We start from the raw sequence: 14120 nt of genomic DNA on the forward strand, positions 1-14120 counted from the left end.
TCGTGATGAATAGGGACTGTTAAGGCTGAGAGATACGTGGATTTCCGGTCGAGTAATGGAAAGTATTGGTAATCATTACATTAAATGGCTAAAAACACAATCCGGAAACCATGCAAAATGTTATAACCGTAGGTTTAGAAATTAGATCATACCTTATGTATCCGCGCTTTGATTCCTTTTGCTCATCTGACACTAACCTTTCATTGTTTATTGCTGCTACATGACCTTTTTTCAATTATTGCTGATGACTTTTGGACTGCAGATTCCTTCTTAAAACAGACTGTTTTTTTTTTTTTTTTATGCAGGTGCAGAAAGTGTATCGGCTGCGGAATTGAGATGTTGGCTGCGGAATCGCTCCTCAGCTGCGGAAACTGCAGTGATACCCTCTGTCTGCACAAAACAACTTTAGCTGTGTGAAATAAATCTGACAATGACTTTATTGGTGAGATGGAATGTAATGGATGGATGGATGCAAAGAAATGAGGTGGAGTGAGAGTGATTGGATGAATGAGATGGTGAATGAAGTAGGCGAAATGAGATGGAACAAGGAGTGAGAGATTTTTTTTTTTGGAAAATATGAGGTGTCAGGTGACCCTAATTTTCACCTCAGATTTTCTGCATAAGACTGCCAATCAGATATTGGTTTTCAGGCTTATACATTTATTTATTTATTTATTTATTTTTTTCAAAACAAAAGATTAGGCTGATAGAGGAGAAGAATCCTTCTCCACCAACCTGATTGCAGAATCTTCTTTAAACAACTTGACAAATTCCTCTTTTGAGAGTGGCTTCTGGTAGATCTTCAAGCGATGGCCATTCATAATAAGAGGAGTATGAAATTCATCAATAGTTTTTACTCGAACTGTTCCATTGTTAAAGACTTCATCAATCTCATATGGCCCAAGCCAATGAGTTTGAAATTTTCCTTTGAAGTCTTTAAACTTTGAATCAAACAATAGAGCCCAATCTCTTTCTGAAACTTCTTCTCCTTGATGTATCTATCATGCCATTTTGTTCTTTGATGCTGAACTAGATCAGTTCTTAAAATGGCATCTTGTCTTATCTCATCTAGTTCATTTAACTGCTCCATTCTGTGCTTCTGGGCTTCTGAAAGATTCATCCCCAACTGGACTGCCATCTTGAAAGTTTTGACTTGGAACTCAATGGGGAGCAGGACTTCTTTCCCATAAACAAGTTCATAGGGAGAATATCCTGTGGTACTCCTCCATGTAGTTCTATAGGCCCATAAAGCTTCAGGTAGCCTTTCAGCCCAATCTCTTCTATGCAGATGAACAGTCTTGGTGATGATATTCTCAAGGACTTTATTTGTAGATTCCACTTGACCATTTGCTTGCGGATGGTAAGGAGTAGATGTTCTATGTTTGATCTTGTATTCCTCCATCAGCTTCTCCATCAGATTAGATGTAAATTGGCTTCCTTGATCTGTTACAATTTCTCTTGGGACACCAAAACGAGTGAAAATATCCTCAAAAATAAATTGAACAACTGAATTTTCAGTGGCAGAAGGCAAAGCTTTTGCTTCTACCCACTTAGTAACATAGTCAGTACAAACCAATATATACTTCTTTTGCTTAGATGGTGGATTAATGGGTCCAACGAAATCTAAAGCCCATTTTTCAAAAGGTTCGATGAGTACATGTGGCTGCAATGGCATCTCACTTGAAAGAGTTGGTCTCCCAATTCTTTGGCATCTGTCACACCTTCTGACATATTGCTTTGCATCTTTGAAAAGAGTAGGCCAATAATATCCCAAAGAAAGGATTTTATAGGTTGTTCTCTTGTCAGCGAAGTGTCCACCGCATGGCTCATCATGGCATGCCTTAAGGATGTCAGGCATCTCATCTTCCCGAACACATCTTCTAATCACACAGTCTAGCCCTGTTTTGAACAATTCATTAGAAATCCATGAATAACTTGAACTCTGCTGAATAATCTTTCTCCTTTCATTAGGAAAAAGATGTAGAGGTAGTTTCCCTGTAACCAAATAATTAGCAATATCTGCATACCAAGGGGTTTTAGTAGTTATTGCAAACAAATACTCATCAGGAAACTTATCCTCTACAGGAGAATCTTCGTTAGCATTTTGGATTCTAGACAAGAAATCAGCTACTGTATTTTGTTTTCCTGGTCTATCTAACACAGTAATATTGAATTCTTGCAAAAGTAAGAGCCATCTGGTGACTCTGCCATTAGTAACAGGTTTGTTCATTAAATATCTTATGGCAGAATGATCAGTATGAACAAAAGTTTCATAGCCGGTTATGTAGTGTCTAAACTTATTGATCGCATGTACCACAGCTAAGAACTCTTTTTCTGTCACAGTATAATTTAACTCAGTGGGAGTCAAATTTTTACTGGTGTAATAAATGGCATAAGGGATCAAATCCTTTTGTCCAAAAACAGCTCCTAGAGATATATCTGAAGCATCTGTAGAAATATGGAAAGAAAGTTTCCAATTTGGCCCTCTTAGAATGGGTGCTTCAGATATTCTCGTTTTTAAAGCTTCAAATGCAGATTGGCATTCAGGATCCCATTTGAATTCACAGTCCTTTATAAGTAATTTGAAGAGCGGGGATGCTATTTTGGTGAAGTTTTCAATAAATCTTCTATAGTACCCAGTAAACCCAAGAAAACTTCTAACATCCTTTTGGCAGTTTGGAATAGGTAACTTGGAGATGACCTCAACTTTGGATCTATCAACCTTAATTCCATCTCCTGAAATATGATGTCCTAAAACAATCCCTTCAGTAAACATCATAAAACACTTTTCATGACTTAAAGAAAGATTTGTTTCCTTACATCTTATCAGTACTTTTTCCAAATTTTCCAAAGCTTCTTCAAATGTATTACCATAGACTGTAAAATCATCCATATAGACCTCTACACAATCATGGATTAGATCTGAAAAGATACCTAATACGGCCCTTTGAAAAGTAGCAGGTGCATTGCATAATCCAAAAGGAAGTACTCGGTAGGCAAAAGTTCCCCAAGGACAGGTGAATGTGGTCTTATCTTGATCTTCAGGTGCTACCTGAATTTGATTATACCCACTAAAACCATCCAAGAATGAGAAATACTTCTTACCTGCTAAAGTGTCTAGTACCTGATCAATAAAAGGTAGAGGAAAATGATCCTTTAAGGTTGCCTTGTTCAATTCTCGATAATCAATGCAAACTCTCCATTTACCATTCTTTTTTGGCACTATAACCAAGGGAGAAACCCATTGGCTATCTGAAATGGGGTAAATGAAGTTTACCTTGAGTAATTTCTGAAGTTCTTCTTTCACAATTTCCCTAAGGTTTGGATTCATCCTTCTCTGTGGTTGCCTAATAGGTCTGCTGTTTTCTTCAATATAGATGTGATGAATACAAGTCTTAGGATCGATGCCTTTCATGTCAGTGTATTCCCATGCAAATGCAGTAGAATGTTTTTGCAAAAGTTTGGTTACTTTTTCTTGTTGTGGTCCTTCCAAGTTTCTATTAATATTCAATGTTTTCCCTGGAAGGATTTCAACTGTAGAACTACCAAACTCTTCCATTGAGAAGAGAGACATATGTCTAGAGGAGAGATATTCAATGTCCGCATCTAACTGAAATTGTGTAGTCGTATTCTAAAGATATTTCAAAATTTTCCAATGTATTTAGGATTTGACTGTCTTCACTGATCTCAGAGATGGTTAGAACAGGTTGTATAGTATCCTCATCATCGACCCACTCATCTTCTCCTATTTCTATTATTGCCCTTGCTGGAGGATACAAGTTGAATTTCTTGGTGGAATTACCATCTGATATATACATGTCTCCAGACCTACAACTGATAAAAGCATCAGCTGTTGCTAGCCAAGGTCTTCCTAAGATAAGAGGATGTCCTCCTAGATTGTTCTTGGGAGTCAAAATCATAAAATCAACTGGATATTCCCAAGAGTCTAGGGAGACTGGAATGTCTTTCAATACACCATCAGGTTTAATGATTGATCGATCTGCAAGTTGTAGTAAAGTAGGTGTAAAGAGAAGGTTAGGAAGCTTTAACTGATCCATGGTCTGTCTACTCATGATGTTGATAGCGGCTCCTAAGTCAATCAAAGTATTTGGGATTTCAACCCCATTAATATGAGTTTTGACAATAGGACTACCGGGACCCACATATTTTTGCATGGTAATCTTACCCATCATAATGTCTGCAATTTTTCCAACCAGATGTATCCTTTTGGTATCTCTGGTTCTCTTTCCTGTTTTCTTCAAACTCAACTCCTTTATTGTCTTTGCTAGAATGGGAATTTCCTTAATGGCTTGTAACAAGGGAATCTTGATACAAACATTCTTCAATTCATCTAGAAAATTATAGTCAGGCAACCAAATTTGCTTTTCCACTCCTTTGTCAATTTGTAATCTTTCAGGAAAAGGAGGTGTAGCTAAGGATGTAGGTTTCTCAACTATGGGAGTTGTGGGGGTTGATTCTTTTTCTTTTTGGATATTTTGGTTTTGAAGTGATGATTCAGAACCCTTATTGACTTTAAGAGATTCTTCCTCAGAAATGCTTGGCTGTTGAACATTTATAGAAGGTTGATCTAGGATTCTACCTGATCTGAGTTGTACTTCATTGAGAGGAACAATCATATAGGTAGGAAATGGTTGACCTTCCATCATGTAAGCATTTTGAGGGTTCCTATTATTGGGATTTGGTAATGGCTGAGAGGGAAGTTGATTTGACTTCTGTTGGGATTGAAGCAAGAGTTGAGAATTTTGATTTTGTATGGCAATGATAGTTGTTGACCTTGATTTGGAAGTTGTGGAGCTTGCTGGTTCTGAAAAGATGGAGGATATTGATAGAATTGAGCAAATCTCCCATAAGGATTTTGCATGCTTTGCATCCATGATTGAAAAGGATTTTGAGGTTGAGCCCAGGGTTGTTGCCAAGGATTCCAATTTGGTTGGGTTTGAAAATTCATAGAGTTGTTAAACCCTTGATTCTGTTGCCCTTGCCAAGGTCTCCTTGCAACAAAACAGAGAGATTCAAGTGTATTTGGATCTTCTTGAAAGACTGCTTTGAGGCCAGGAATTGAAGGACAATCCTTGGTCTCATGAGTTTCTAAACAAATTACGTATGTTTCTACAATGTGTGCATCCAAGGGACATTCCCTTAAAGCATGTTTCTTTCTACATTTCGGGCAAAAAATGGCCAAAGCCTCAGCTTCTGCTTTTTGTTTATTGTGAATCTTAAGGGTATCTAATTGTTCACTAAGACTCCCTAAGATGTCAGTTTTGAATTCATCAAGCATATTGCCGATTTCAGCCCTACTTACTGATCCAATTGCAGATTTATTTTCTCTAAGGAGAGAAGGATCTCTAGGCCCTTTTTGAGTTTTTGATTTGCCCCTTGAGAGATGGATACATAGTTCTGCTATATCACTGAGTGAAAGTTGAGATATATCCCCTTTCCCCATCATGTTCAAGATATCTATCCATTCATCTCTAATGGCTTTTAATAGGAGGCCTTTTAAGGTCTCTTCATCCAAGTTACTCATTTTTGCTCTTTTCAGGTTATATTGAAATCTTTCAAGTAAATATTCTAAGCTCTCATCTTCTCTTTGTATCATTTTAAATACCTCGTCCTTGTGATTAGTAGGCATACAATAGTCCAGATACCTATCCAAAAATGTTTGTTTCATTTCATCCCAAGACCTAATGGATTGAGTGAGTAACTCCATGAACCATTTCAAAGCTTGATCTTTTAATGTTGAAGGGAACCATTTGAGTTTCTGAGAGTCATCCAGATAGTCATAAGTTCGACACACAACTTCAAACTCAAATAAAAAGTTTCAGGGTCCTCAGTTCTTAACCCATGGAAATTTGGGAGGACAGATGGCGATATGTTTTTCATAGTAGCTCGGGAATCCTCATTAACAATAGGAAACCCAAATGAGTTATCCCCATCTCTATTTCCTCCTCCAAGGGGACCTCTACCTCCTCCATTGTTGTTTCCTCTTCCTCCTCTACCTCTACCTCTACCACCTCCTTCTTCCCTGCCATGATAGTTCCCCTAGGGATTTCAAGATCTTCTGGTTCTTCTACAAAGGGTGAATGAGAAGAGATTTCTCCTTCTTCTTCAGATGATGCTACTTCCTCAATTACAATTGGTCTTTCTGTAGGAGAAAGAGAAGGGTCTCTTCCTGGTTCAAATTCAATAGAAGGTGTGGGAGAGTCAATTCTTGGCTCTTGAATTCCAGAATTCTAGGGCTAGGAGTGTCGGTTGGAGATGAGGGAGGTGTCTCTTGTCTATTCCTTGAAGCAGATGGACTTGTAAAAATTGAACTTCGAGCTCTAGCTAAAAACCTTTCCCTAGAATCTCTAGCTCTATGCATGTCATTTTTTTATTTTTCTTCAAGTCAAGTTAATAGTTCTTTTTCTGATCTTCCAGGTCACTCTAGGTGCAAGAAGAGAGCATACTCAAGAAACTACTAAATCAATAACTTTCTCTTTTCTGATCCTCCAGATCACTTTTTAGTGCAAGAGGAGAGCATACTTTGATAGGTTATCAACTTCTTTTCTTGAAATTTTATGTTTTTTTTTTTTCTCTAAGAATATGGCTACTTAATTTCACTTCCCCGCAACGGCGCCAAAATGTTTAGTCAATTTAGTGTTCCTAAATTGATGTCATTAATTGTCAACCGGGGCTCGTAAGCTGATGAAGTGAAGGTGTACTATATGTACTTAAGCAACCTCTTAGATCTTTTTGTCGTTTGGGGGTGTTGTTTGTGGTCAATTTATCTTCCTAAGATGGAATGGAGGTTTTATAAACAGATGAGTGATAGTGTGTGTAAGGTGATTTCTAAATAAGTGAGTGTGTGTTATTGGTGGTTTCTAACTACCTTCTAAACTTGCAAAGAAAGAGCTTGAAAGAAATAACTTGAAATGAAACTGAAAGCAAAGCATAAAAACCACTTTCTAATGGCACTAGTCACTACTCATGCTGCTGCAATAAAAAGGTAAGAAAAACCACTTTAAAGGCCAATTATAATGTTCATCTCTTCCTAACACTCTGCTTCCAACATATAGTACTATGTGAAACACGATTAAGAAGTAGTTAGATATAAGTCTAAAAAGTAATCAAGCTCTAAGATGACAAATTATAACACCACTTTGCCTCTCTCCAACATTCTGCTTCCAACATACATTGTAATGTGTAACAAGTGAAGAAAGAGTTAGTGATATAAGTCAAAAAACTACTCAAAGCAAGCTGTGATTTATTAGTATTCTGATCTCTTAAAGATGAACAACCTATGATGAGGAGACCATCAATATGTTAGCATACAACTTGAGAAACTAAACTAGAAATCAAGCTAGAAAAACAGAGTAAAGGCAGCAACTATGAATATGACAACTGAAAATACCATTAGAGATAAAGCAAATACAACAAAGACACACAATCCCGGGCTAACACCTGCAGAAAACAATCCTGATCAGTTAAAGTAAATGCTGGAAATGAAATGACAGTGAAAGTAAATCAAAATTGTACATGTTTTAAAGAAAAGGAAAATTGTTGAATTCAAAAGAAGGGAATGCCCAAGAACATAAAGGTAAATTTATTGTACAAATGTTGTTATGAACGGGGCCCTCCATCCACAAAACCCAAGGAAAGATCAGCTACTTGAAGGAGTCAAAACAGCACAGTCTTCTATTAACTCATATGCAGAAATTACAGTAAAAAGTGTTGAAACAACAGCTTCAAAACAGAGTTTCTGTATACACTAAAATTGTAGCAATTACATAAACAAAGCAACTAAAAACTAATCCTTAAGCGTACGCAGACGCTGGATTTTATAGGCGTATGAACAACTGCCTACTGCGTAAAACATGAAACTAGAAATTAACTAACAGTCATGCTAATTAAAGGTACAACAACACGTAAACAGGTCCGTGTGTTATCTGGAGGGTACGGTCGTCATGGAGGTTGAATCCAAGGTTGGATCCTGTCTCCTATAACCTGCATAGAGTGGAGGAATCGCCATCTGGAGTGACGTGACCTATCAGCTCACGCAGCACCGTTTGAGCTGGCTTTATTGACCGAAGTTTGATCCTCGTTGACCGGAGGTGTGGATGGCGTTGCTGACCGAACCAATAGCATAGGAACCTTTAACACCTTCATTCCCACGTGCCCATGTGATTCGTTTTTCAAAATGACACGTGGAACATAGAGATCAATGAAAAGGCTGCGGAATTGCTAAATGGATGCGGAATTGCCAGACAGCTGCGAAATCTCTGTGCATATGTCAAAAATCTAGACAAACAGTCAAACATTAGCAAAGTTAACCAATCATGCTTAAAGACATCAAATGTAATGATCTGGATAGGTTTATGAGGAAAATAGGGCAAAAGAGAGAGATAAGTAGGGAAAGGCTGTAGGTAATGATAGATAATTAGGTGCAAATTAGAGGCTCTACAATAACATGTTCTTTGTTAAGGATAGTTACTTCAATATTCCATATGAGCTCATTTATCAATCCATTTCATTTACATTGGAAATCACATAAATCATTATTGAATTGACAATAATTGAAGAAAGAACATAACCAAAAGATGCAGAAGACAAGCCAAGACAAGAGAACACAATGATATGGATCAAGGCAGGGAAAAACCCCAAGATAGGGAAAACCCTTAATCAATTCTTCTTATTATTATTACCAAATGTTCAACAAAGAGAGAGAGTACAATAATATGAATCAAAATAGCCTTGCCAAAACATTGTTCTATAAGACCGATACCAACAAGCATGAAGGATGACAGCTCAGGCTCTGTGCTGAGCTTCCGGCGGGAACATATTTGAACCTTCTACCTTCCATATGGCATCTACGGAGGGAACCTCCCACCCTCCCTCTATGGATGTGAAAGTTGCCTTCCATTATATGGTGATCTCCCTCCCAAGCATCCCTGTCCTGCAACGTTCGTTACCTCCAAATTCGTCAAGAAGAAAACAGAGGTCATGGAAGTCTCCTTACCACATGGTGCTAGGCAGAATTCTCTGGGGTATTCTGAAAGGGCTCTTTTGGAAAATTTACTGGTATGTGGCCTTCTCCCAAATCTATGGAGACTTGGATAAAGAAAACATGGGGTCCTATGATGACAGGTTAAATTCGTCTCTCTATTGTTTGTAATGGATTTTTTATCTTTCTATTTGAAGTTCAAAAGGATAAGGAGGTCATCTTTCATAATGCACAATATTTCTTTGGCTCCTGAGGGATGTACCTTAATAAATGGACTCTGGATTTCAATCTTGATGAGGACATTCTCACTGCCATTCTTGTCTGGGTCAAGCTTCCTCATCTTCCCATTTCCTGTTAGAGCGATGATTGCCTTCGGGCTATAGGAAATGGAGTTGGGAAATAGTTAGACAAGGCTAAACCAAAAGGATCTCAGTTTTCTTGTGCTAAAATTTTTGTGGAAGTTGACTTTGAGAAAGGACTTCTAGTTGAAATAAACCTAAATTTAGGAGAATGGAAGCACAAACAGGTATTAGACTATGAAAAAATACCATTCAAATGCAGGCAATGTCATGACTATGGTCACTTTGCCAGAGATTGTACTAAAAGTATAAGTGCAAAAAGTCTGGAAGCTCAGGTAGTTCAGAAGGAGTAGTGGCAACAACCCAAGAAAGCTCTGAAAGGAAAAGGAGCGTCGTTAAAAGCTCAGAACTTGCCAATCCCCAACGTGGTTCCTTCCTCTTCGAACTCGTTCAAAGTTCTAAGTGATGGGGAAATGGAAATGGAAGTGACTCCCCAGACTATCGTGGTCGAGCCTCAGGAAAGAGAAGAAGGAGAAGTAGTGGAAAATAGTCTGAAAGAGGTAGGAGGTGAAGTTTCCCCTCTAAAGTCAACCCCTATCCTTGAAGCTCCTCCGAGTAGTTTGCACAAAGGTCTAGATCAGGTGGTAACATGGAACTTATCCCAAACTCTAACCTGGGTTGATGAGTGCAACAACCAGGAAACTGACTCCAACAAGAAAGCTGGAAGACCAAACAAAAGGACTCAGAGAGAAAGGGAAGCATAAATAAATAAGAAGTTGGGGAATCAAACAGTCATTTCAAATTTGCTGAAAGGGAAAAAATCAAACAAGGATGGTATGGATGGTGGTCGCTCTTCCCCCACCCTTAAATAATAAAAGTAATATCTTGGAACATAAGGGGACTAGGAACCCCTGAAAAAATCCTAGAATTCAAGGAATTAATCAAACAAGAATCTCATATAGCAGTATTTCTTTAGGAAACCAAGTTAGAAGAAGAAGAAATTTTGAAAGCAACACGAAAATTTTGGAGACACAGCGTGGGGTCATCACAACCTTCAAGGGGAGCTTCAAGAGGATTAGGAATATTTTGGTTGAACAACAAATTTACCCTGATAGAGGAAATTAAGACAAAATCCTAGATAATGGCTCTTTTGGAAGAAAAGGAGACAAGGAATAGAATCCCCTTCATAAACATCTATGGCCCAGTTCTTCACAGTGACAAGGAAGACTTTTGGGCCTCTTTAGAGGGTTTAAAGGAAAGGAACCTCCATATTAATAGTGTAATGGGAGGGGACTTTAATACAGTCCTGAATGCTTCAGAAAAAAGAGGTGGATCTTCAGTCAGGGATTACTTCCGAGATAGAATGGAGGAAATCTTGGTTCGTTGGGATCTAATCGATATCAAACCCAAGTCCGGGAATTACACTTGGTCGAACAGAAGGGTCGGTGATCATTTCATTGCTACTCATTTAGATAGGTTCTTGTTGCACAACAATTGGCTCCTTAATGGCCTATCATTGCCCCATTATGATATTCATGGAAAAGGTAGAAAACCTCGGGCCACTGCCATTTAAATTTAATGCAGATTGGTGCCTACATGAAAAAGTTGGGAATATGATAAAGCAATCTTGGACTCAGAAAATACAAGGCTCCCCCAACTTTGTTTGGGAATCCAAGCTAAAAAATGTCAAGACGGATCTAAGGAAATGGCTCAAAGAAAACTATTAGCCCCCAGGGAAGAAAAGGAAAGAAAAATTCCAATAATTAGAAGAACACTATAATATGATGGAGAAAAGTCACAATGAAGAGACATATTAAAAAAAAATACCTCTCCTCTCAGATTTTCAGTCCAAGTAGGTAGGAGGAAAATTTGTGGAGGTGATCCAAAATGGATCCAAAACACCCTCTAAGTCTTCAAAATCCAAAAAACCATCGCAAAAGAAGAAGTTTTAGAAATATCAGATTACACTATCGGGAGGCAAAAACACGAAGAAATGACCAAAAACAGAGCTATCGGCGGCTTGGATAGTGATGCATAGGAGCCGTCGGATCTGGTCGATCAACGGTCCAGATCCGATCAGCAAATCGCAATCGGCGGAGGCTATCAGAGGTTACTAAATGGAATATGCGACAACAATCAGCGGGGTCAACGAGGATCGTCGATCAAATGCGCAGATCGACGACCCAAGCTGCATCGCAATATCGCATGGAGCTACACAGAAGAGCGGGCTGATAATAATGCGATTGTGATAAACCGGACTTGATAAAATTATAAACGATATTTGATATATTTTCAAGTCCAGAAAAATGGCTTTTTCAATGTAAATGCATTTTCGTTAAATAAACGAAAAACAAAAGAAAATGCGTCGATGCGATGAAACCAGACCCAAAAGGGTTTGTTAATGCAAATATATATTATTTCAAGTTCGATATGAGCGGGATTTTCATGTTTTAATGTATTTTTAAATATAAAAGGAAACCACGAAACAAGCGGGATTTCGGGAGGACCAAAGGCAGTAAGAGGTTTTGGTCGGGCTTCGCCCGAGCCCATACATTGGCTACCACATGTCCAGGCCATGGAGAGAAAAAACCACTCTTTTCGGGCGGTTAACTCTCGTATGCATGGGCCACCCGAAATGAACCACAGCCGTTGGATCTAGATCTTCTAGATCAACAATGGAGATGTGATAAGTGACATAAAGGTGGACCCAATAGGAGTTATAAGGGGAATTTATAGTATTTCAAATCCGATAAACGACAGTTTGGCGAATTTCCTGTGTTTTTAGTGTATTTCTCTGTGAACACAGAGAACGTTGTTTCTAGGGATTTCAAAGGCTCGATGACCCATTCCGTTACAGAACAGGTGGCCACCATCCTTGAAAGCATTTAGAAATGATTGCTAATGCTCAGAGGGGGATCTGAGCAGACAGAGGCTGGGAAGCCAGAGAGCCCGAGAAGGAGAAACGAACAGACAATGTCGATTGGCTTTAAAGCCACAGAAGACAGAAGACAGAGGCAAGCAGTGCTGAGACAAAGAGCAAACAGAGACAGAGAGTCAGTGAGGAGAGTCTGTGTACTCAGAAAGACTTGGGGGATCCAAGTAAAGCCTTGTTGTTTTGTATCTGTTGTGTGAGACTCAAATTGAGCTCACTTTTGTAAAAATTTGCTTTTGAAGACATAATAGAGAGGTCACCACTGAAGGCTGGACCAGGAGACGTAGCCCAGGAGTGTTGGGTGAACTCCTTATTAAACTTGTTGTGTTTATGTGTGTTTGTCTATTATGTTCTTTAACTGCTTCATTGTCTATGTATTTCACAATCTTATCAATCCATTGCACAAAGTAACATAGGAAAATCCATGCACATGAGTCTGTAATACCTTAATAATTGTCTAAGATCTCATTTACAAATCAAGTGGTATCAGAGCTTTAGGTTTGTTAAGGTTAGAAAAGCTTGTGCTGGATTGTTGAATGCTAACTAGGTCAAAGCTCGAATTAGGAGAAGGAGAACTAAGTTGAGGCTAAACCAAAAATTGGAAGAGCCTATCCTAGGAGGAGAATGGCAGAAGAAATTCCTTGGAATCAGACTCTTAGTTCATGGATAGCTTCATGACCATGAGAGCCATGGTGGAAGAAATGAATCGAGAATTTAAGAAAGGTTGAGGTGAAAGTCCTTCAACCTCTAAACAAGATAAAGGAATAGAGGAACTTCTTCTAGATGGCCATCCATAAGGCAAAGGGAAAGGAGAAAAGCCTCCTCCATCAACTCCTCCTTCTAGCCCTGCAAATAAAAAGAAAAAAACATGTCTGATTAAATTAGATGTAAAATTTGATTTTCCAATCTATGATGGAGAATTAATGTAGAAAAGCTAGATAACTGGATTAGACAGATTGATGTATATTGCAAGGTGCAGAATATCAATTCAGAAAGGAGAAAGATTCAGCTGGCCAGCCTTCACCTTGGAGGAACTGAGTGTGGTGGGAAGGCAGGAACCAAGCTGATTTGAAGAAGCATGGTAAAATTCTTTCTACCTGAAGTGAATTTGTTTCTGTCATTAAAAAACAATTCTATCTACTAGCTTATATGCAGCAAGCAATGATGAGTTGGCAAACTCTTCGCCAATTAAAGGGGCAAAGTGTACAAAGCTATACCCAGGAATTTAGAAAAAGAGCTTTAATTCTAGGCATTTCTCTAGACTCACCTGAAACTTTGTTGAAGTATATAGGTGGTCTGCATAGCTATTTGAAGCACACCATTCTCATGTTTAACCCACTAGCATAGATGAGGTATCTGTTCATGCTACACATGTAGAGGCTAGAGGAAAGAATGTGAACCAAGAGATTGGGGGATCATCAAAACCCACTGCAAGCAAGAATAAGGAAAAGAAGAAGCAAAAATGGAAAGAGAGGAAGGAAAACGTTGTACAGAAACACAAACCTTCATGCACTCGATGGAGGTCAAGAGACGTGATCATTGGGCTTGATGAGCTGACACAGAGGTGAGGTCGACATTGATAATTTACATGTGAGAGAACATAAATTTAGAAACCATTTCTCCTTATCCAAATTCGACGATATTTAGGTTGAATTTGGTCCTCTCGAAAAGAGGACTTTAATGTCATCATTATCTTCTTCAAAATGCCTGTCCAAAGTGAAATTTGGCCCTTATTGCCAATTTTAACACACCTGAATCCGACAAGGGGAGAATTGTTGATGGTCTACCACAGGTTCGAGATGTCAAGTGAGCTTGAGTCAGAAATCCACTGAGCCACAACCTGTACCAGTGAGAGCCAGAGTTGTAGCCAAAGAGACTTTAGTTTTTG

Source organism: Pinus tabuliformis, chromosome 1_1 (assembly GCF_031772625.1).
Source record: "Pinus tabuliformis cultivar Carrire ecotype Pingquan chromosome 1_1, CPIR1, whole genome shotgun sequence".
NCBI classification, from domain to species: domain Eukaryota; kingdom Viridiplantae; phylum Streptophyta; class Pinopsida; order Pinales; family Pinaceae; genus Pinus; species Pinus tabuliformis.